This window comes from Leiobunum rupestre, chromosome 6 (assembly GCF_980474605.1).
Source record: "Leiobunum rupestre chromosome 6, qqLeiRupe1.1.hap1, whole genome shotgun sequence".
NCBI classification, from domain to species: Eukaryota; Metazoa; Arthropoda; class Arachnida; order Opiliones; family Sclerosomatidae; genus Leiobunum; species Leiobunum rupestre.
This window is the reverse complement of record NC_143389.1, coordinates 46,201,704-46,226,584: the sequence shown is the minus strand read 5'-3', so window position 1 is coordinate 46,226,584 and position 24,881 is coordinate 46,201,704.

Genomic DNA, 24,881 nt, shown 5'->3' with positions numbered 1-24,881 from the left:
ATTAATTCCCCGATCATTATAAGGAAAAAAAACTAATACCCGCACTTTGAATTATTTATGGCTTATTTTGGTCATCATTTTCTTTATATTTTCCAATATAAACTGCCCCCGGTTTAAACTAATATACCTTAGCTATTCGTCGATCGCAACTTCTAAATTCCCGCGAATCTATAAGAGACCCAAGCCTAACCCGTATAATATAAGGAAAACTTTATTACTATAGATTTCTTTAAGATGAGGTTAATATAAAATAATACAGAGCGGCTAATTCATCATCTTATATTGTTTATACCGCTTACGGTGGTTTAAAGAGCAACTGACCGTCTGCAAAATTATAAAGAAAGGTTGAGTGATATACGTTGAGGTTTTTATATAGATTTATAAGGTCTACTTAAAAAAATTCAATTAAGCCAGCGAAAGAATGTTTTTTTTGCGGGCCCGCAAAGTCGGGGTTTTTTGCCACGAAGATATAGAGTAGGGCGTCGTTGGGTAAAAGAAAATGCAGGTAGTTTTTCGCCGTGCCTCGGACATATTGTGTTCGCTCGCGTAGACAATATATAAAAAAGTGTAGACCATAGAAGTTCGCCAATATCGTGTAAAAATCAATATTTCAGTAAAGAGGAAGAGCAGCTCGCTCCAAGTAGACCGCGAAAAGTTTTCAGGCCCAGCATTCTCGTCTTCTTTATTAGATTTATGATTTAAAAGCTCAGATGTCATTAAGTTTTCCCCCTTCTATCGCTTCAGATTTTTTTATATATAGGGAGACCGTTATATGGTTTTTTTGGGGGGCGATCAAAGTCTTCTTTAGGCTGGCTCCAAACTTTGTCGGGTGCCGCCGATACCGTAATATTATTTTTTATATATCGCGGTGATTTATGACATAGATATCCCTGTTTTACGACATGTTTGGTTGGATGACGGATCTACACTCATTTAAATTAATTCCATCGATTGATCGCGATTTGGAGCGGGAGTATATACATTTGAATTTGGAACATTTACTCCTGGTGGGTGACTTTGCATCCTTTCGCACTACACTAGTATATTGCGGGTAGAACACTTCTACAGGCGTTTTGGTCTATATTTGATCTACTCGTTTTTTATTATTTATCTCGTTTTTCCCTTCTGGACGTGAAACGCAATTTCCCTGGCCTATCTGATAAAATTATATATTTATATCCGAAAAAGTACGGTCATTAACATTCTTATAACGTAAATCGGAATGACGAATGTAAAATATTAAACAAAGCCCTTTTCAAATTTATTCATGGAGAATTCTACATTAAATATATATATATATGATATAATATGTATCTATAGAGATAAGCATCTGCACCGAACATTCTCTCAAAATGCTAACCAGGGGGTCTTCTAACAATTTTCGTGACCGAGCAACTCTTTAGGGAATAGGTGCGGGGGGTGGGGGGTCAGTCGAATCGGCTTATTGCTTTCGAGTGAAACCGCACACTTTTTTCCCTTTTCTTTTTCTTCGGTGGTTTTTATTATTATATTTCCTTCTCAATTGAATAGAAAGAAATGATTATGGAAGACGCGGACAAACAGAATTTCCAGGAGAAAATAGCGTTTTCGTTTGCGTTGTCCATTATTATTATATTTTACCTCGTCCGTATTAAAACTTGGGGTTCTCGGTAAACGCGGTACTTTTTTTCCAATGGCCAAATGTGGTATTGAAATCGACGCGGGAGAAGCGGCGAAAACTCCGGGTAGTAGGGGACAAAACTAAATGGCTGACAGTAGCAGACGACATTTTTCCGCTGATAGTTTGGTAAAACGGGGATATGGGGGTGCAGTTTCCGTTGTACTGTTAGGAGCCTAATGTTATAGGTAATAGCGCGCTTCGGGGCTATTGTGACGATTCTAATTTTCTTTTTCGTCAGGTGTTTTTGAGCATTTTTCAAAGTAATTGAGCGGCCCACTTAAAAATGGCAGGTTTCCATCTCCTCGGATCGAGACAAATTGCTTGTCTGCCTTTGGGTTGCGAGATTTGTTATTCAAACGGACGTGTCTTTAACTCGATAATTCATTTCGGTCAACATGAATTTCGTCACTATTTTGAAGGTTTAAATCTAATTGATTTATAGGCTTTATTCAGCTTCTCTCACTTTCTCTCTCTTTTTGCTCAAAATAAGGCGATTTTCGCTGATACAAATTTTCCGTCATTGAAAATTTGATTAATTGACTTATTGTTATTTTAACCGTATATATTTTTTCCTTGGTCGCAAACCGCTTTCGAGTTTTGGTTTCGACAATTTTTAGTGTTGATTGATCGTCGTATATTGCTTAAAATTACGCTCAACATGGGTACAATTATTTAGGTGCGAGTTTGGTTAGTATAGGAAATTTATGACATTATATAGCTTCGTTTTAGTTTGAAGTGATTATTTACTGGAATTGAGGATGCAATAATTTATTGAACTAAAAGTGTATAATTTTCAGTTTTAGATATAAACATTGTTGTAAATGAGAAGATTCGTTATATCGCAAAACAAAATGCTGTGGATTTGACAAAAATTCGTCGGGGTGGGATGTGAATCATGTGACTTACCCACAATTATAGAGAGGGGTCGAAAGGGTGGTGTAACTTACCCAAAATTACCGAGGGGGTTGAAAGGGTGGTGTAACTTACCCAAAATACTCGAGAGGGGTCGAAAGGGTGGTGTAACTTACCCAAAATTACGGAGAGCATTGAAATGGGGGTGTGACTTACCCAAAATTACCGAGGGGTTGAAATGGGGGTGAGACTTACCCAAAATTACCGAGAGGGGTCGAAACGGGGGTGTAACTTACCCAAAATTACCGAGAGGGGCCGTAAGGGTGGTGTGACTTACCCAAAATTACCGAGAGGGGTCGAAATGGGTGTGTGACATTAATACAGTCAAAAGTACTACAATAATGGAGCAGGTCGGCTGTCTCATGGAGAAACCGGTAATTTAAAAAAAATCGAGTTATTAGTAAGTTGAAATATAAAACCACTTTCATTATCAACAGAAGTAATTTTATTAAAATCCAAAAATCAATTAACTCGATTTTAAGAAAATAGGCTTACTAGGTTTCGTCATGGAGTCCCATTTTGCCTTTATTATAATATTTACTACATGTATTAGCTTATCCAAATTCGCTTCCTCTGAAACCTACAACGCAATAACTCGTATTTCAGTCGATTCGATAACCCTAGAACTAAAGTATATTCACTTATTTATAGAAATGTCAGAAATGCAATTCTTCACGTGGCCCTCTCTTCCCTCCCAGGAACATGTAAATGTTTGGACGACGACTATCTAGTTGCATTTCACCAAAACTCCAAGAGTTGGATATTGATGTTTTTTACCACTCGCTAAATTCTCTACGACTGAATTATTAATGACATGTAAAAAAGCCAATTCGGGTTTCAAGAAATATAACAGCACTTACTCGTTAGACACCCCCGTATACGAGAGGATAAAATGAAAAAAAAAAGAACTGATTTACAATTCTACAAAAGCGATAGGAAAAAAGGTGAACCGAAAAAAAAATCGATGGGGCACTCTTTTATCGAAAAAAATAAGCTTCTTTATTAATAGTTTTCGCTTTGAAAAATTTCTTCATTCTTTTATTTTGATTGCCGACCCCCTCCGTTTTCACGCTCCCGCTCGTCCTTCAGGCGCGTCAAAATATATTAAAAAAAACTATTTTTTCTCGTCTATTATTATAGCTTACCGTCTAGGCTAGAACGTAGATTTATTACCGAACACCACATTTCGAAGTTGTCAAAAAAAATCATTGTCGAAAAAAAATTGCTAAGGCCCTCTTATTATTTTGGGGACCGAAACTCCTTCAAAATGTCAGAATTGTTAATAGTTTTATTCTTTGTCCGAGACACGCGTCTGCTCGTTAATTTAAACGACATAAATACGGGATATCGAGTATACTTACGGTTAGATATATTTGTTAAGTTATATAATTTAAAGCGTATGACAGTACAAATATTTTTTCATTGTTACGCGTGTTTATTAGGCCATGGATATACGAGATAAAAATGAATAATTTTTATGAAATGGAACGTTTCAATGATAGGCTTAAAAAAGTTAAAATCTCAGTTCGCAGTTTTTAGGCTATATCACCCAAGGACAATTATAGGTGTTTTTTTTCTCGCCATTGTGTCGCAGTTGGTTTTATTTGTTATTCGATATTAAGATGGGAGGACGGAATTGAGCGGATAAATTCGGGTGGACCGAGCCTAAAAGGTCAGCGTGTTAGGAAAACCAATACGACTCCAATTTTTTCGTTCCATTGTTTTGTGCAAATATGGATTATTCGTTCCTTTTTCTCATTTCACGCATATATATATCTGGCCCTTCGCTTCGACGTTCCTCATTTCTTTCTGGTCGGCCTGGGCAGCCCCCGAAGAGTAACGGAGAAGAGGGGTGGGATACACGGATCTGAAAGCTTCTCCATCTCGGAACTCTGCCTTCCGAAAATAGTCGCGCGCGAGATGGCCTGTACGTTTCTCCGTCTCTCTTCGGCGGGCGGCGGCGGGGTGGCCTTAGTCCTACACAAACAGAACCTAACTACATGAACCCGATACTTTTATCATCTGGGCGACTCGACCAAGCCCTCCCTTCCCCATTACCATCCCCCCCTGTTCTTAATTTCGGCCATCCCCCTGTTATTTCTTATAGAAACTACCCACCCTCCTCCCATTTATCGTCCGAACTTCATCCGATAGTTTTATCAAAGTCCCGAGACGGTAGAGTCTACGTCGTAACACTCTGGAAGTACTCTAAGCTCGGTTTCGGAATAGCCGAGGCTAGCCTTTCTATCAACGGGGTTTTCCTTTTTTTTTCTTCTATGGAAAAAAAAAGTATTTTTTTATTCAGCCTACGGCGTCGGCGGTGGCACCCCATTCCATAACCTAAGGTCGATGATACGTAATCCAGGAATCCCCTGGCGTAGCTTGGCAAAACAAAGGGACCGTCGTACCACTTCTGATTAAATCCATCGCGACCCACCCACCCCTCCCCTTCCTCTCCTCTCGCGTTCCTCCGTATACCCTCAAGTCCTCTTTCCCCCTGTCTCCCTCGGACATCCTTCGCTTTCTTTCGGATGGAGATGTTGGAATGGTTATAGTCGACCTCCATCCCTATAACTCCACGCCGCTGTATCCCCGAAAAGGCGATTGGAAATATATTTATTTTCACCTTACTTAAATGTGACTAATGAGATTTTTAAGCCAATATTGTTTAGAATTGATTCGGAAATTCGGCATAGGCGCAATTTATTTATTTTTCTTTAGGTGGTAAAAATTAATTACTTAATAAAGCCGTGTTTTACAAATGTTTAAAAAAAATGTGGTATTTAAAGAACTCAATCAGTTTCTAAAATGTAATAATAATAATAATAATCAGTCATCAAGCGATTTTTAAAGCCATTAATTCAGGTGGCCGGGTTACAATGTGTAGGAGGGTGGTGGCTAGCCCTTCATGCCAACTCTAACTATTACCGTTCAAGAGGAACATGTAGTGGAATGGTGCGAACTACATGTCCCTCTATAACTTGGAATGGTGCGAACTACATGTCCCTCTCGAACTTGGAATGGTGCGAACTACATGTTCCTCTCGAACTTGGAATGGTGCGACTACATGTTCCTCTCAAACTTGGAATGGTGTGACTACAAGTTCCTCTCAAACTTGGAATGGTGCGACTACATGTTCCTCTCGAACTTGGAATGGTGCGACTACATGTTCCTCTCGAACTTGGAATGGTGCGATTACATGTTCCTCTCGAACTTGGAATGGTGCGATTACATGTTCCTCTCGAACTTGGAATGGTGCGACTACATGTTCCTCTCGAACTTGGAATGGTGCGAACTACATGTTCCTCTCGAACTTGGAATGGTGCCACTACATGTTCCTCTCGAACTTGGAATGGTGCCACTACATGTTCCATTTGAATGGTAATAGTTAGGGTAGGGAGCTGTTGGAATGAAGGGCTAGCCACCACCCTCCTACACATTGTAACCCGGTCACCTGAATTAATGGCTTTAAAAGTCGCTCGATGACTTAGGCCTAAGGTGGTGCCTTGGGTATTAGCCTAGCTGATTATTATTATTATTGCTAACTTGGAATGGTGCGACTACATTTAGGCCTCGTCCGACTTGTTGGAATAATCTCTCAAACCTCTTCGATACGCGAACGCCTTCATTCTCAACGTTATTTCCTAACTGTTTTTTCCTCTCGCTGCACCAAACAGTTGAAAAAGAGAAAAGAAACTTTTTCTGGCCGATCTTTTCTTCAATAAACGAGGAAGCTCGCCTCTCTCGCTTATTTTTATCCCTTTTCTCGGTCCAAGATTCCAGTCCTATTTTTTCGGGTATTTCCTCATCTAGAGTTCGTTTCTTGCATAAGTTACCTTTTGGCTGGCGTGGCCTTCTTACCCACCCCCCGCTGCCCCCTAGTTTGCCCCGCCAGCTCAGCTTTTCCGCTACGCACGGCTCGTCCGCCCCCCCCCCCCCATGGCCACAATTGTTGGTTCTCTTTCTCCTCTGGAAATTCAACGCTTATTTTTTCGCCATTTTCTCCTCAACCGAGAGATTGGGCTCTGGAGGAGACGACTTTTATGAAAATGGCTGACACTCTACGGCGTCTTTTGCTCGCTCTAGTACCGATATACGACCTTCTTCTTCTTCATAGTCGACGGCGTTGTTCACATTTAGAAACTTACGTTTACTTTTTTCATCCATATTCACCAGGACGTGAGATCGGTCATCATTTCAGTTATAGAAATACTAAGAGATATATTAACAGCACGGCCGTTTTACCCAAAGGGCACAATGGGCACTGTGGGTTTGAAGGGACCCATGGAGGTTTGAAGGGATCCACGAAGGTTTGAAGGGGCCCACGAAGGTTTGAAGGGACCCATGGAGGTTTGAAGGGATCCACGAAGGTTTGAAGGGACCCACGAAGGTTTGAGGGGCACACGAGGGTTTGAAGGGACCCACGAAGGTTTGAAGAGACCCACGAAGGTTTGAAGGGACCCACGAAGGTTTATGAGTATGAAAAAGTTAGATTAAAAACTTTCTTCGTAGAATTAGGGCCTACAAACCTCTTAGTGCCCAGGGCCTACGAAGGTCATAAAACGACACTGATTAACAGATAAATAACTTAATAATTTTTATACGTTTTAAAAGAATAGTGTTAATGTCAAAGAAAGAATCGAGATTTTTATTGACTAAACATAGTTTAATCACATTGTGAACTTTGGAGAATATCGGATAAATGAAGTCATTTTTGGAAGGTGCGAACTCGGCTTTAAAAAGTAGATTTTGGTGGCGGTCATCATTTCTTTTCTGGATATTCCCTTTCCTCGTAAGAGTGTATAAGTGTGGGCGCAAGGGGGGGGGGGGGAGGGACTAGTCGTTGTTAGTCGCCCGGAGGTATCCTTTTCCTTTCAGATTCGGCGGTTTTTAGGGACCATTTTGACCCGGATAAGAGCCCGGATGATTTTTCGGCTGAAGTTGCGAGAAAAATACCTTTTCGGGCGTCTCCTAATGCCAGAGAGCGGGCGCGTATCAATAACGATAGTTGTACCGGGTAATCATTTCGAATGGGCAAAGCGGTGACTTTACTATCGTTCTTAGCCATATAATCATTTACATTATACAAACTTCCAATTACTTAATTTATATTCATTTTTTACGAAGACCATAAAATTTTAATACTTATATCAGCCTAAATAAATTAATTTTCGTATCTTGATGACCTAATTACGAAAACAAAACTGGTATAATACGAGAAGGGAGTAATTTCGGGGAAGACCACGGCGTTTCTTCGAATAAGGTTTCCCCTTATATTTAATGGATAATATTACATTATCCGGTATCGTTCCATAAAAAAGATATAGTTTCTTCACAGATCCCGAATCATCAAGCCAGCCGGCCCCCTTCTTATATAGACTCTCCGTCGAGCCGTAGCGCGCGGGAAGGCGCAAAAAATCTCTCTATAAAAAAGAAAGCTAGGCCTTTCCATATCTGCGAAGTCGCTGATATTATGTTCTTCGGAGTCGGGACGCTAAAGAGGACGACGAATCAAAAAAATGATAGAGGAAAAAGGACGAACAGCCAGAGAGAGAGAGATGGGGGATTTGGCGAAGCTGGAGAGAGACTACGAAGTCTTTTAGGAAAGCATCCTTTACGTCATCAGTAGCGAAGAGCCAACTCTCTCCGCGCGTTAGACTTCCCTTTGTGACATCCAGTGACATCTTATTATGATCTTAGAAGAAGAGGTAGTAATTGCCATCATTTGCCGCTCTCTCCATCCTCATCCTTCCTGGAGCGACCTATCCTATCCGCTACCTCCTCCTCCTCCTCCGCTTCCTCGCGTGGTCCTCAGCGTCTTCCGCGCGCGCCAACCTTTCTTTTATTTCCCTCTTCCCCCTCGCCGGTTGATAACTGGGCACGAAGGCGTCCGAGCGGGCGTGCTGGTCGTCGGGGGGGTGCCGCCCATCTCTGACCAGATGGATAGCGTAGGAATGACTTATGATGGCCCGCACCTCCGCGCGAAGAAGGAAGCGATGGCGGGCCATTCGAGATGGTCTTACACGAAGTCGGCGGCGACGGCGGTAGCGTTCCTTCTCTATATTGATACCAGTGTTCTTTCGTGCCTGCGTCGATTTGTTATTGGAAGCCGTGAGGTGAAACAGACTACACGCCAAACGTTTTCCCTAATACGTATTTAAGGTAGCGCCCACAGTCTGCGCTTTCTCGCGCCGTACGCTCCGCGTCATCTACGAAACGGGCCTATTTCTTTCGTTTTCTTTCGCCGGCCATTGCCTTATTTCTAGTGTTGTTCATTTTACGGAAAAATAAAATGCGGAAAAATTTCCAGAAAATTTTCCGTAAATCGGAAAAATAAAAAATTGAAACACCAATTACTTTTTAAGGGTATTTAATTTCTTTTAGCTTTTTATCGAAATAGAATGTCTAATAACAGTAAACATACTACAAAACATACTACAAAACATACTACAAAACATACTACAAAACATACTACAAAACATACTACAAAACATACTACAAAACATACTACAAAACATACTACAAAACATACTACAAAACCTACTACAAAACCTACTACAAAACCTACTACAAAACATACTACAAAATCTACTACAAAACCTACTACAAAACCTACTACAAAACATACTACAAAACCTACTACAAAACATACTACAAAACCTACTACAAAACATTAATAGTGTTACATTGTTAATCAGATTAAACTAGTCTAGAGTTTTATTTTTTATTTTAGATTCGAAAAAAGAGGCGAAAATGCCGCTTTATTTAAATTTGCAAACAATACTAGACTAATCATGGAATGAAAACTTTTTCATTTTTTTTCGGAAAAATACGGAAAATTTTCAGAGTTACAACACAACCTATTTCTAACAAATTTGCTTACCAAGAATGAAATTCATCATTTGCTTGTTGCAAATTATAGTTTTGGAAAGAAATTTTATTATATTGAAGTAAGTTGATAGAATAGATATGTTTGTATGTGTAATTTGCCAGTTCTAATTTTTTTTTTTGTGATTTTAATTTAAAACACCAGTAGGTGGTTTCTTTTCGTTTGTTCCGGAATTTCTGAGTAGGGTAAGAATAGTAAGGCTATGACGTCATTTTACTCTGATTCTGTGGAGGTGGATAGTTTATGTCGGAGTAAAAATGTTTTCCAAAATGGCTGCCTGTGACCTTTTCAACAGATAAATTCTGGCTAGCAGACAACAAAATCCGATTTACTCATTTACACCTCCTTTTCAGAAGGAGTAAATATATAAATAATAATAATAATAATCAGCTAGGCTAATACCCAAGGCACCACCTTAGGCCTAAGTCATCAAGCTAATTTTAAAGCCAATAATTCAGGTGGCCGGGTTACAATGTGTAGGAGGGTGGTGGCAAGCTCTTCATGCCACGCGATCCAACAGCTCCCTACACTAACTATTATCGTTAACCTCTACAAGTTTTTATGGAAAAAGAGTAACCCTAATACTTCGGAACAAGCGAATAGTTTATGGGGCAGAGTAATTCTCATCGGGGTAAAAGAGTACACTTTTAGTCCGAGAACAGGCGAAAATAAACCACCATATATTTCTAAAGCGCGTAGATCAAATTAATTACATTTAAATAGTGTTTTGCTGGTAATTCCGCGTATCCAGCATTACCCACGAACTCGTTATTTCCTATATTGTATTGTTTGTGACGATATCAAATTTAACGGAAGACTATCTTCAATAATCATCCTGGATCATTTATGGAACATCATTTTTTTGGTCTCGAAACGCTTAGACACGGACGAGCGGACGGCAAATTGGGGGTTCTCTTTACTCGTCATCTTCCACTCTTCTATAGAGAGAGACAGTAACTGCTCATCACCTCGTTTCCACTTAACCAACAAGTTGAAACCATCCTCAGTTGAAGGAGAGAGTCCCTGTATGGGAAGAGTATATAAGTGTAAAGCGGACCCCTTGCAATTCGGCGGCGCGCGAGATTTTCTTAGACGCAACGACGGCTCCTTTTTCCAATATAAATCGAGCCTCCTTCTCTCCTTCTATGTATCGACTCCAATTGCTTTTTGCACCCCTCCTCTCCCCCCCCCCCGTCCCAAAAAAAGGTGAGAGGAGGGTAAGAAAAATGGTCACTCTAAGGTTTGAGCGGCCGGCGAAGGCTGGCAGTCGCTTGAAAAGAGTCGCTATTACGTATATACGGAAATCGCCGTCTAAATAAGTCTACCTTTAAGCTGACGGGGACCGCTAGATTTGAGCGCATTCCAGAAGCCCACTGGCTAGATCCCTTCCCAAACCCCCCCCCCCCCTCCTCCCGCGCGTTCCGAGGACGCACACCCCCCCGCCCATCTTCCCCCGCAAAACTAAATTATTTTTTCCCCGCCCGGGGTTTGGTTAACTGGACAACCCTTCAGCCTTCGCTGTAAATTCGCCTTGACCATTTAAGCCCGGCGTTAGTAGCTACTGCTCAACGTATCGTCCTCCCTTTCCCCGTTATGCAATAAGTAGTCGCGTTCAACTCGTAGCTTTATCATTGCCGGCAGCCGTATAACATTTCTTCCTGGACACACGCTCGGACTGGCTGGCCCTCTCTTTCTGCGGGCTTTTTCTTCGCTTTTTCAAGGGGAGGGGGGATGGCAATATATTGGAAGGAACGTAGGAGGGAGGGAGGGGCCACGAATTCCATCCTTTTTCAGTTCTCTGTTTATGAGGGAGCCCCGATGAAAAATGGACGAGCTCTGGCTCCTCTCGCGACTCCGCGCATTTCTTTCGCCCGTTGCTCCTCTCTCTCTCTCTCGCGTAGATGCCCAAAATTGACCAATACAAGTACGATGGTTCCCAGAGAGAAAAAATGTCTGTGTATTAGATACTGCAACATAGCTGCTAGCGATGCGCATTCGAGTGAACGTTACTGGCGCGCCACCCCTCGGGCAACGTTCGCGTTATTTCGGAATGGCCGTCCGCTACTAGTCACTATAAAGATAACGTCATACGTCTATTGCTTTGATTTTTTTCCACGTTATTTCACAGCCGGGCATTGTTCGTTAGGATATACGTTATTTCTCGATGTAGTCGCTATACTAATTCTAACTCGTATGGAAATATTCCAGTATTTGGCTTGGCATTATTTTAAGTTTGTTTGGTGAATATTAGGCGGCTCGATTGTAGAAGTGATGCCGTTGGTAGAGTATCCGTGTATGCGGCGTGAGCTACCTTATAGGGGTAGAAACTATATTCAATTTGGATCAATTTGTTTCGTCTTTTACTTAAAATTACTCCTTCAATCGCCGAAAATGACTCACTGTATTGTTTTATTTCTCCAAACGTCGGAGTCTTAAATGCGAACTTGTCTAAAAGTACGTTAGATTGGTTCCGCGGATCGCGCAATGGCGCATTCTTTGGATTTTTGGCCCCCTTTTCGTAATCCTCCTTCCTCCCGTATAAGTTGGGTCGGGACCATTTCAGCTGGTGACGGTACAACTGTTTACACAGCCAACGAAAAAACCTGGTTTGCCTCTTACACGCGCTCAGCCCTCCTCCGCCGATTGCTATATGAAAAAATGACGGCAAGAAACAAGGGGTCCTGCTGAAAACGGTTCTTTCGGGCCCGCATCTCGGGGATCGACCAAGAAGCCCGTAAAAAAACGTCAATACCTTAGACGGAAACTTTACTATCCTTCGTAGGTTTACGCGACTGTCCGGTTACGTCCTTACCTATTATATATATACCCAAGCGCAGACAGGGACAGAGATAGTTGGCAGGCCCTTCGAAATTCACTTTTTTATACCCACGGGGTTTCGTTCGCGTTAAAACTTTTGAGATTGACCAGAGGAGGCCATTTTTCCTTTTCGGCGTTGTTATACGAGGCAACATCTCTGTTCTTTTACGACCGTCATAAGCGCGAACTGCCCACTAAAGAGCGGGTGGCTCCAAAAAAAAGAGAAACGCGTATGCATTTTTTTGTTTGCTCGCTCTACGACGGCGTGTGCCCAACAATAAAATTCTCCTGTACATTATATATATATATATATATATATATATATATATATATAGATATATATTATTTTTTATTTCATCCAGCCCAGTTCCTCTGTAAAACTCGGGCTTGATTTACGGAGCTAGCTGTAAAACCGCGTCTTTTTATAGTTCAAATTTACACAGGGTGCGCGTGGTGCCTCGTTGCCTATGTATATACGTTCGCTTTCTTTAACTATGTACCGGTTTTTCGCGCTTGTTGTATCGCTTAATATAGTTATAACGGGCTTGCTTTGACCTTTAACGGTAAACTTCCGCGTGACACGTTAGTAAAAGAACGCCCATTCAAGATGTTCCAACGTGGTCTAATTATATACGTATATTGCCCCCTTATGTTGGATGTTTGTTATCTTCGTTATCTTAGTTTTATACCATTGCTCGAAATTAAATTATTTAATTTTAAAGTTACGTCGATTAGGATCAGAAAATATGTCAGTGTAGATAATTTACTTTCATTGAAAAAAGGATTAAAATTTAGGTAAATTACCTACACTATAAGTAACATAATAACCATAAGTATGTCAATTAGGAAAAATTATCATCGAACTGATTTTCAGAGCTATTGCTCAATCTAAAACTTGAAAAACCTGCAATTGAAAAGTTGCGACGGGCATTCGTTTTGCCATGGCAACCGAAAACGTTTTTGACAACATGATTTGGAATTATTTCCATTGAAAATAACGTAGGAATCTAAAGGATTTTAAGGGTCCCCCAATTGACCAAATTGCATTTAAACTTGATTAAATTTTATTTTTAAAATCAATTTAAATGTATTTTTAACGTTTTTGAAATTTTCAAAATGTTTCATTTTTAAAAAGGTTTCACAGGGTTTCGCAACTTTTCCCTCGCAGGTTTTTTAAGGTACATGGAGGTGTACACTATACCCGAGTTTGAACAAAATCGGTGATTATCACCTCGGGTCGTCTCCTTGTCAGTGCGAGTCCAAGTCAGAGTTTGTCGAAAAAAGGTTCGGTCAGGAAATTAATATTGAACAATAAGAAGAAGTGCCGGATTTAGGTGTTCGTAGGCCGTAGGCACTATAGCCATAAATATAAATTATTTCAATCGTAGGCTCTAAAAGGTCGTTCGTAGGCCGTAGGCACTGTGCCCAAAGTGCCTCATGGTAAATCCGGCACTGTGTCAAACTTAGTTTTAAGCCACTTCGAAGGCATATACTTACAAAGTACCGAGTTTTCTCTCGTTACAATTAACGGTTCTATTACCATTGTTTTACTTTATTGTTATTACGTTACTTACGTATACAGTTAGATATTATTTTAGAATAATTGTAACTTTTGAAATGAAAACGACGGTTATTTTTTAATTAATCGCGGACTATCATAATAATGGTAGTCTTCCTAGAATCGTCCCTTTTTCGAGTTTTTGTACGAGTAAAAGACGGCACGCTCCGTCCATCCCATCGAGTAAATCGATGACAGGACTTTACCATCCCTCAGTCTCTCTATCGGCCACTTTCAATGGAAAGAATACCGCCCCTTTTACTTTTCTATATCACTTTGAGCCCCGGAGGAAACTGCGAGACTTATCCTTAATAAGACAGTCGCAGTCCGTACCCACTTCCCGCCTTTCGGCGAAATGATTTCTTTCGCCTCAATCCCGCCATAGATCTCCGTCCGCTCAGAGGTCCTCCCGTTAGTTTTTTCGGCCGCCCACTCTCGTTGTGTGTCATCTCGCGAAGGTTCCAGCGAGGTATCGAAATGCAATTTACCTTCGTCTTCCACCCCACCCTGTACAGTCAGCCTCTACTCCTCCCCTCCCCTTCGCCCATCCTTCAAATCTACGCGGGACTGCGAAAGGATGGACATTGCGAGATCGAATCGACTATATATATATGTTCAATACGAGTATTCGATATGTATAGATGCGCGCGCGTATTCCTTTTCGCCCCAGAGATGGAGACGGATATTAGCCACCGCGTACTTCATCCGTACGCCGAGAAGACGCCAACCGCACCCGATTCCTAGCTTCGCGCCAAGTACCAGTTGGGCCTGACGAGGTGTGAGAACATGAAGGAATTGAAACGCGGCCGATGAGAAGAAGAAAGCTTGTCGTCTTACATTGTGACAGTCTGAATAATAATATAAGGAATGGACGACGAGGGGTGAGTGCGTTGTCCAGTGTTTGCTAGTGACTCTTGCCACTACTCTATCCGACGTATCACTCTCGGTTCCTCTTTTCTTTCTGGAACCTATTCCTTAACTAAAAGCTTTAGACAGTCCAACGCCGTTATGAATATATGATGTTTGCGATGATAGACTGATGCCCATTCTCCTTTTTGGAGAGTGTCGTCCCCCCCCCCTGGTCCCTGTTCCTCCTCCCTCTCCCGTCGTGATAATGCGGGTATGTAATCTTTACCGGTTATCTATATTTGCTTGTGGGTTCAAAATATGAGTCCTTCTCTTGTGTATATATCAGGGTTGGCCAAAAACCGGCTTTTTCACAAATTTAAAAATCCAGTATTGGTAAATCTGGTAGTAACCGGTGGCTTAAGCCGGTTAAAACCATTAAAAAAAGGCTCAAATTGCCTATATCTAGCTCAAATTGTCCGATTTCAAAATTACGTTTTTGCGCGTGACAATACCTTTACATTGTTAGATATAGCAGACTTACCTGGTTTTATACCCTAACATGGTGGCGTATTTTCACGCGCAAAATGAGTTTTAAGATACCCTACTTTCTTATACCTAGCTCTCATTTACTTACGACAAAAACTGAAAGTTTTAGTTTTTTTCAATATTGCTAATTCATAAAAAAAGTGGTTTTAACCATGGATTTTATTGGGTGGTTGAAACCGGCTTAAACTAGGGTGGTTTAAGCCAGTCTGGCTGGTTCTTGCCAACCCTGGAATATATAGTAATACAAAATTGAGAAGAGCGTGGATTGTCAGATTTAAATTTATTTAAGAAATGTCCAGGCTAGCACGTTTAGCAAAGGCTTTAAGCTGTCGATAATCCGAGTATTTTACACCCGGGTTTCTTAAATAAATTTAAATCTGACAATTCACGCGCTTCTCAATTTATTATTACCATGGATCTTAGTATTTAATTTAATTTAAAGTACCTAATTAGTAATTTTAAGACATTTTTCTTAGTAGCTTTTCGAAATATCTGTTTGAAATTAGGAGAATAAGTTTTAGTGAAGAGATTACTATAGTAACATTATAACGGAGGAAACACATGGACGTTTAAAAATAAAATTTAATTAATTTTAGAATATACAAATAAGATTTCTACCCGCTGGTCTTTGTCAAACTCCGTTAAAATTTTAATATAATAATTTTCTTCATCCAATAAAAAATAATTTTATATTTAGATTACTAAATAGAAAAATATTTAGATTACTAAATAGAAAAATATTTAGATTACTAAATAGAAAAATATTTAGATTACTAAATAGTATAATATTTAGATTACTAAATAGAAACATATTTAGATTACAGTTGTTAGAGCTCGGCGTTTGGATAAAAATTAACCACTTATTTTATTTTTATCCATAACCTGCAATTATCCGAAAATATAAATTATTTTTTGCATGTTAAATCGTTGTTTATCCATGGATAATATCCATAAATAAACAGTTAACCAAAATATTTACGATTAATCGAAATTTTGACAGTTAATTTATCTGTTACGCAGAGCTCTAAGATTACTATAGACTTACACAAAAAGAAAAATTAGACTTACCTTTTAGTTTGCCAGTATGGACGTTTTTCTGGAAATTATTTCTAAGCTGAAGATATTTATTTTTTATTGAAAATTATTATTAAATTTAATTTTAGAACGGTTAGGAATTGTAATATAAATAGAATAAAGAGACGTAGATACAATTCATTTTCACACATTTTATTTCAGAAAACACAGGCAAATATAACACGGAGGATTGCTAAGCTTGAAAAGCCATTTTTTGGGGTTTGATGCAACGTGTTATACATAATGAATAATATTTTTTTTCGAAGTATTTTTTCCCGTTTTTGGTATTTAATTTTTTTCTTTCTCCATATATTTGTCAAAAGACATTCAAAAAATGATGAGACTTTGACATGCTTTTTTTGTTGTTTAATCGAAGAAAGTTTTTTTTGGTTTTTAAGTTAACGAAGACAGTTAATTTTAATTAAGGATTTGAGGAAAATTTGCGTCAAGTTAAAAACAGTCTTTTTTGTTATTTCGATTCGACATGTTAAAAACAAACAGTTTTTCTGAAAGTTAACAGGAACATTTGGTTTATTTTTGCGTATAAGCCAAACCTTTTTAATTCGGCTATTTTCTTTGTGTTTTATATTTTATAAACAACGTTTGTGTTTCGTACATCGTTGCTTTCATATTGAATGATACTCAAAGCGATTTTGTATTTCGTAAATGATAACGAGGGAGGTGTGTTTTAATTAAGCGGTTTCAAAAAAGGCGGAATTTTCTTCGTTTACGAAATAATTTTTAATTAGTTTTTCCAAATTGGGATCAAGTTCCCTAAGTCAGAGAAAAACGTTTCGTTGAAAATTAACTTGGAAGGGTGGAAATAATTACAGTTTTTTGTGTATTTTTTATATATACCGAGCTTATTTTGTTGTGATGCGAACCCAGGGTCTTGGCACTTCTGTTGCCTCTTCTGCGAGGTTTTACTCTATTTACAATTTTGTAAGACCCGGGTTGCAAATATATTATATTAATAGTGTACATAAGGCGTCTCCCTTAATTTTTTTTTGGTATATATTCATGTATACATTTTTTTGGCGGCATGAAGCTATAAGGATTTCGATGAAGTTACAAAAATGAGAATTTAGTTAACGGAAAAACGTGTACGTAACGGAAGAAATTGCCCAACCACTGCTAGTTATAGTTATAATTTGTACTAACAACTCGATTCTCGCGACCCCCTTTTACAAAAAGAATTCTACAATTACGGGTCCGCTGTATTCTCTATATAAATCGATTTGGTTTTTGTCACGAGTTTTTTTTATGGGTGATTTGGTTTTTATTACATAGAAAACATCAAAATATCTTTCACACCTTTGAAAAATTGATGTAATGTTTTTTTTTGTTTCTAATTTCCCGTGTAAAAAATTACGTTTTAAATGTACAGTACAGTTTCAATTATAATGAGTGGTTTTTTCTTATTTCACGTGTGTTTATCATATAAAAATAGTGCATACAATACTCCTGACACACGCAAAAACCAACTTATAAAAGTTAAAAGAAAGATTCAATTTATTTTTATTCTATTTTTGGAACGTAAATCGTTTTTTTAATATTTTTTTCTCGTCTTTCGCCGCGGAAACTTTCCCATTTATTATTATATAATAATTATTTTAATATCAAATTAGGGGCGGTTAAAACCTTTTAAAGTTTTATTTCTTCACTGTGTACAAAAATAACTCCTTATATTTTTATATTTTATATTTTTGGCAAAGGAATTAACGCCGCTATTTTTAACATTAAACGATTCCCCCTTTAAGTTTTTGTAATTTTTATTTAATTGTAGTTTTTTTTTAAACGTTTCATTTTCTGGACTTCATTTCTTTTTTAAACTCGACAGCAGTGGGCTTGCGTAAAATTAATATTTATTAATTTAAATTAAATTCGCCGTGATTTATTTATATCAATTAAAAAAATTGAAATGGCGCTGGTCGAATCAGCCGGAAGATGTCGTCTTTATCACTCGGTGAAATGACTTCGAATTGGCAGGCATGTGTAGTTTGCTTCTGGCTGTTTCGACCGATTTGGGGGCGGGGCCAAGAATTTAAAATGATTGGATCGAACTTTTACTTTCTAGATTATTTAAATTATTACAATTTCGTTAAAAAAACTGTATCGGAATCACATAGAGAGAAATGTAACGATATAAAAACAGGACGTTTCATTTAAAAATGCTTAAACACATGACATCATGAACACCCGTTAACATTTTTTGGCTTATTAATAGGCCATGATTTAATTTTTATTTTTTTACTATTAAATACAATAATTATATACTATTTTTTGGGAAATTGTGAATAAACCAGTGGGTTTGATTTTAAAGGTTTTTTTTTCTTTGGAAAAGCTTCGTTTTTTTAAAAATACAATGTATAAACACCATTATTTATACCAAAACGAAATAGTAATGGAAAATGTTTGGGTACCTTAGGCCTGAATTACCGTAAAGGACCTTAAAAAATTAATTTTTAAGAACCGTTTATCCAGATCGAAATCCGTTTCTTTAAAAACCCCTCACAATGTAATTTTTACCCGTACAACTTTAGTCACAGTTTTATCATTTTTTTAAATAGTTAATTTTTCTCTCATTTTTGTAGTCAACAACAATAACATTTTAGGCCGTGCGGGTATTTTTAAAATATTTTTTAAAAGAAACATCATCGTCACGTGGACTTTAGGTTCATCAAAAACAGGCTCCTTTATGTATTTACATTATTTACAGTGTTTTTTACAGTCCTTTAGGTGAAGCTAGGCCTAAGTATTTCACTTTTTTTTATACAATAAAAACTTTTTCGCTTGAACTCCGTATTTATTTCACATCGCGGAAAAGGTTTTTAAAAAAATTACTGAAAAATTTAATATACATATCCGCTAACGATATTATAAAAAAATTAAGCAAGGTAAGAAAAAATATTTAAATCAAAAACTCCTATTAACATGGATATGGGAAAAAATTAAATCCGTACATGATAATGAAGTGAGTTTTTTTGGGTTTTTTTTCCTTCTACAATAAATAAATAAATGCATTTTTTTCTCTCTGATCCAGAGAACTTGAAATTAATATTTTTTAAATGAAAAATCAGTAAATTACAAATATAAAATAGAAAAAACAACAATTACATCAACAATGTTTTTTTCTTGAAATATATTACATCACGTGTTTTTCAAATTTTGATATTTGGGTGGGGCTAAGGATTAATTTTGATTTTAATTTCAACGAAACAAAATTTTCATATTTCGTCGGGGTTTTATTATTTATGCGAAAACGAATGAAAATTTTTTATATAAAAGGTTATTTTAAATTAAAAACAATAACTTTTTTCCGTATACGGTTTTTGTTTGATGTTTTTTTAGTATTTTTATACAGTTTTTTTGTTGGAAACATTTTTTTTTTCACATCTGCACACACATACAGGACGGGGAACAAACAATAGGACCGTTACATTGTTTTTTTATATACCGCGCGCCTTTCTCTTAATTAACGATTGGACAACGAATGACGACATAAAAGGGGCGTGGTTTTTTCATGTTTTAATAAATGTGTCAGTAAGGGGGAGGATATACGAATTTCTTATTTGGTTTGTATTAAGTTTTGTCGTGAAAACTACGGTTTCCTTTTAAATATAGGGAATATCTTTTTTCCATTATACGAAGCGTTTTCGTTATGGTGGGGGACATACAGGGGTTTTGTAAAAATAAATGAGGTAATATGAACAGGGACATTTACCGTGTTCCTTCGCGCAGCAGTCACTATCACCCGTAGGGACAGTACCGAATGTCCCTCAAATGTGACTGCGTAGACGTGAAAGAACACTATTGGAATAGAATTGGACCTTTAAAGTAAAAGAAAATAAGGTAATTTATCGGGAATAATCGTAGTTCGTGTTCACCCGTATTTAACACCGTTTATGTTTATACCGTTTGTCTCAGAACCGGCATTTTCGACCTACTAGCAATTTCCATTTCAGAATCTCATTGGGTGGTATTAACTCGATTTTTCCACGAAAGACGATAATTACCGAATTAAATTACGTTAATTACGTGATTATTTTATCATATTTTACATAATACCATTGGGGTGAATACAAAAGCGGAAAATATGTTTTGGAGGAAATTGGTGAACGGGAGTTGGGTTAACATTTTTATGAGGTCAAAAACATTGCCTCCAATGTGTATAGCGAGTTCTTTTTTTCTATGAACTATAGAAATATTTACGACACTAAGAAAAACCCTATAGGATATATATAATTATATATATTTATATTTATATGTATGCACCGAACATCAAGACCCTGAGATGTAGTCATATTTTGCTGTATTTTTTGTATTCTTTTTCAAACGGTTTTTTTTTATTCTGAGGTACCGTTAAAAAATAAACATTACAAAAAATTGTCGACAATCTTTTTTTTTCATTTTTTATTCAAAGTGTTTTGGAGGTAGAGAAGTCGTATTTTGCCTATTCTTTACCCCTGAGGTAGTCGCTAGCGATCACTTTTTAACATGAATCGCGTATTTTTAAGTTTTTTTTCATATAGTGAAAATTGTGTCTTTTTAAAGTGGTATATATTTTTGCGTATTTTTAAGCATGTAGTTTTTATCACTCATTTTTTTATATAGTAGTCGTCGCGTTTTTATCCTTTTTTTTCGATAATATATGTACATTTTTAACGAGCTCGCTGGAGGTCCGATTATGAAATTTTTTAAAGGGTTTTTTTTATGGAAAAATGCATCACCATTTTTAATCGCGTATATTGGATTTTGGAATAAGGAAATTAAGGAAGGATTTTTCGATGGAATTTTTCTAGTGAATTTAATTTAAAATTTTGATTGGGGTGGTTCGTTTGGATGGGATAAAAAAAACAAAAGAAATGGAATGTTTTATATTTTAATTTGCCTTGAAATGTTGTTGAACTGATTTTTCGTTACGTCAAAGTTTAGTCACGAATTTAAAAACAGGGAAGTTTAAAACTTGTCTGTTTCCTTTTGTTTTGTCGCGACTATATGCTTCGAGTCAATCGCCGAAAACTCAGTTCACTTTAATTTTGAAAGAATTTGATAGCCAATTTACTTCTAATTTTGGAAGACGATAAATTAATACGAAGAATGAAAATTAATCAATGGAATGTCTGTACTTTGATGTATTTTAAAGAGCCGCTTGGTTTGTTGAGCTTTTAGTATATAGGAACTTCCATTTCATAGTTCATTTGTGATAGAATTGTTTGGGGGAAATGACTGCTATTTGCGTAATTAGAGGCTCGATTTATATGGATTTTGTTCGCTTATCTTGTCTATTAAACTAGAATATATCCTTATCTCTGGGGATTTGTTTTGTAATATAACTCCCCGATATAGAGACGCATTTTGGGACTAGTACAGTCTTAATCATTTTTATTGAAAGCGAAAATGGAAAACACTTCAAAGATAAAACAATTAGTTTACTTTGTATACGGGCGTCTCGTGATGAAACTTATTAATAACATTAAATTAATTTGTATAATAATAGAAATTATTTGAAATTTAGCTTTTTTGGAGAAATTTTGTTAGATTATATAACGCCATATAGAAGAATCTCAAATCTTTAAACGTTGTCCCTTAAGATATAAAAAGAAATCGGTCTTACGAACAGACGCGGAAATATGTCTTTCGGAAACGAAAACCAAGACCTAAAGACGTATAAAATAAAAGATCTAATGTCTCTCTGTGCCAAAACACAGCTCCAAAAAAATACTTATTCTTTGATAGGGCCCATACAGAAGTGAGGAAAGAAATTGTTGTTTGAATCCTTTTGGAAAAAAAACCCAATAATCTTCTATTTTGATAGCATTTTAGTTTTTCGGAGAGAGAGAGAGAAAGGGGGGGGGGGCGGGGAACGGGGGAACGAGTAGTGCGGAAAAAGCTTATAGTCTCGTGGGGTGGGTGTAAATAGCAGACGGAACAGGGGTCTAGAGTAAGGTCTGGATTCGTAGAATGATCTATTTGGGAAAAAAAAGGTTGGGGTAAAATCTATATATTCCGGAATGGGTGTTCGAGCCGGCTATTTTTTTGGAGGTCTGAAAAAAAAGTCAACTATTTTTAACTGCTCGAGACAGCTGCACATGTTGGGCAGTGTAAAATACGGGTTGTTGGTTACCGAGTGACACGACCCAGGCGGGGTTCCCAGCCGACCTTTAGGGTCACAACACGCTCTCTAGCCCCGACACGAGCTTCAAAAATTGACTATACTAGGAGACCGTTTCGGCGAATGGTTCGGCTGACGGTTGAGGGCGAAGTTACGCTATTGCCAGGCACGCGTGGTGATTCTCGGAGTTCGCGGTACGTAATAGGTTTTGCCATCCTCTTCCGCGGAACCCTCAGCCTTTTTAAAGATATATCGACTTTTTTCGGGGTTCTCCATCTATAGCGATCCCCTCTGCAAAAAACTAGAAGGGGATATTGTCAGTCTTCAGCCCATAGCACGGTTTTCGCGATGGCTTTTGAGGGGGACGTTCATATAACGGATTTTGAAGCCGTATTTTTCTTTGACATTTCCTGGTTTTTAATATTCAGATTTTTTTTAAGGATGGGGAGGTTTCTTTACATTTCTCGGAAAAAAATTCTTTTTATTTTCGCGTTTATTTTTGCAGGTGGAAAACGGGGAATTAATCTATTAAATTAATTAATTATGGAAATAATATTAGATTTTAAAATAAATATTTTATTTTGAATTTAAATTATTTATCAGACACGCGCCATTAACGGTCAGTTTAAAAACAATTTATACTTTACGTCAAAGTTAATTAATTATATAACGGCTTTATTGAATCCGCTTCAGTTATTTTTCATTAATAAGGTCTTAAATTTATTACATATTTATTAAAAGTTTTATTTATTTAGTAAAAGGTTGATAGTTTTGTTCCGAGGTCTCTCAACTGTCTACCATTTCATTTTCGATTTTGAATATTACGAATCGACTGATTTTCCAGATTACCGAGCCCATTCTAAGTTCCGTTTAATTTACATTTCGTAGTTTTGATATGGCAAACGCGTGCCTGTCGATTCGCCTGAATTTGAACGGCGAAGATATTGGCAATCCATACAGTGTCATTACGAAACTTTGGTCGTGCGAGCTCTGAATTTCATAGACGGTCCCCGTCTAGCAATTTCTACGAAATAGTCCTCTATCAAATCGGCTTAAAAAAACTCCGAAAGAAGAAAAAAAATATCCAGAAATATAGAGCGAGATAACCGATAAAAGTTCTGAAAGGAAGAGGAAAAAGTTCCGAATTTTTGGACCTCGGGATATGGTTTTTGCCCTTCGCTACTAGACAGCGTAATCCACGACCGACAGACGGAAACTGTACCCCCTTTTCCAGCTTTTAACTTCGCCGTACGTTAAACCTCGACTCTTACGTAGATAATATAAAGAAGTTCTATAGAGGGTATTAAGACGGGGGTAAAAAGGCCATCAAACGTAAAAACCCACGAGAAACAATAGGTCAAATTCTATATGTCTCGCGACCCCCCTTTCTTTACCGCCTCCGGCCAATGTCCGTAGCTATTAAAGATCGAATGACCGAAAGGAGGGGGAACCGGGGTAAAACTGAAAAAAAAAACTTTCTCAGAAGCCATTGGGAAAATCTGTATTTTTCGTCGTTTTTTATATCGTAGGGTCCGATCGCTTTCAGCCTTCAAAGGAATGTTGAATTATTCATTTTTCGAGAACGGTAGTTGGAGGGGGTGGTATCACTTTTCGGGGTTGGAAGGTTTTTTGGCCCGAATCCCGACTTCTTCATAAATAATTTTTATTGATACTTTACAATGTGGAAACTACATTTTTGGGTCAAAGGCCGCCTCCGCCACTCTGTTTGACAAGCGGCTTAGTTTGATTCCTTTCGTATTCCCAGAGCCGCTTAATTATTCATGATTTCGATTTTTTATAGATATATATATTATCCGATACAACTTTGATAAAAATAAGTCTCATCGTTTATATCCATTTTGTTTCGCGTCCAATTTCCTAAATGCCCCGCAAAATCTCTCGAGAATTGGCTTATTTTCATTTGAAATTTTTGTTCTATAAATGATTTATTACGATGTTACGTAATATTTCTCGCTTGACGGTCTCGCGAATAAATTGGAAATTTCATATTGTAGCCATTTAGCTAATTAAATAAATTAAAAGAGTATATTTTGAAAAATTATTTTATCGTCTTTAAAAATGCAATGCTTAAAGAGTAGATTAAAATGGGTAAGATTCCGAAAGGTTAAATTTATATTTTAAAAATTTGGCAATGTAGCTGATTCTAATATTCACTCGCGTCTGCTACCACAGTACTATGGAGAATCCGCAAAGCCCCATTTTCACGCTCGCTGGTAGCGGGTAAAAATCGTCAAAATCCGCTTCCGCTACACACTTTTTCACTTTCCACGTCGATCTGTTTCAAACAGATATTTTAGCTTTATTTTCACGCTCGCGAGTGGCGGATGCGAATTTTGACAATTTTTATCGGCTACCAGCGAGCATGAAAATGGGCCTTAACTGCAGACGTCAGAAGAAACTCCAACGGCAAATGAACTCCAAATGATAAAACTTGTATTAT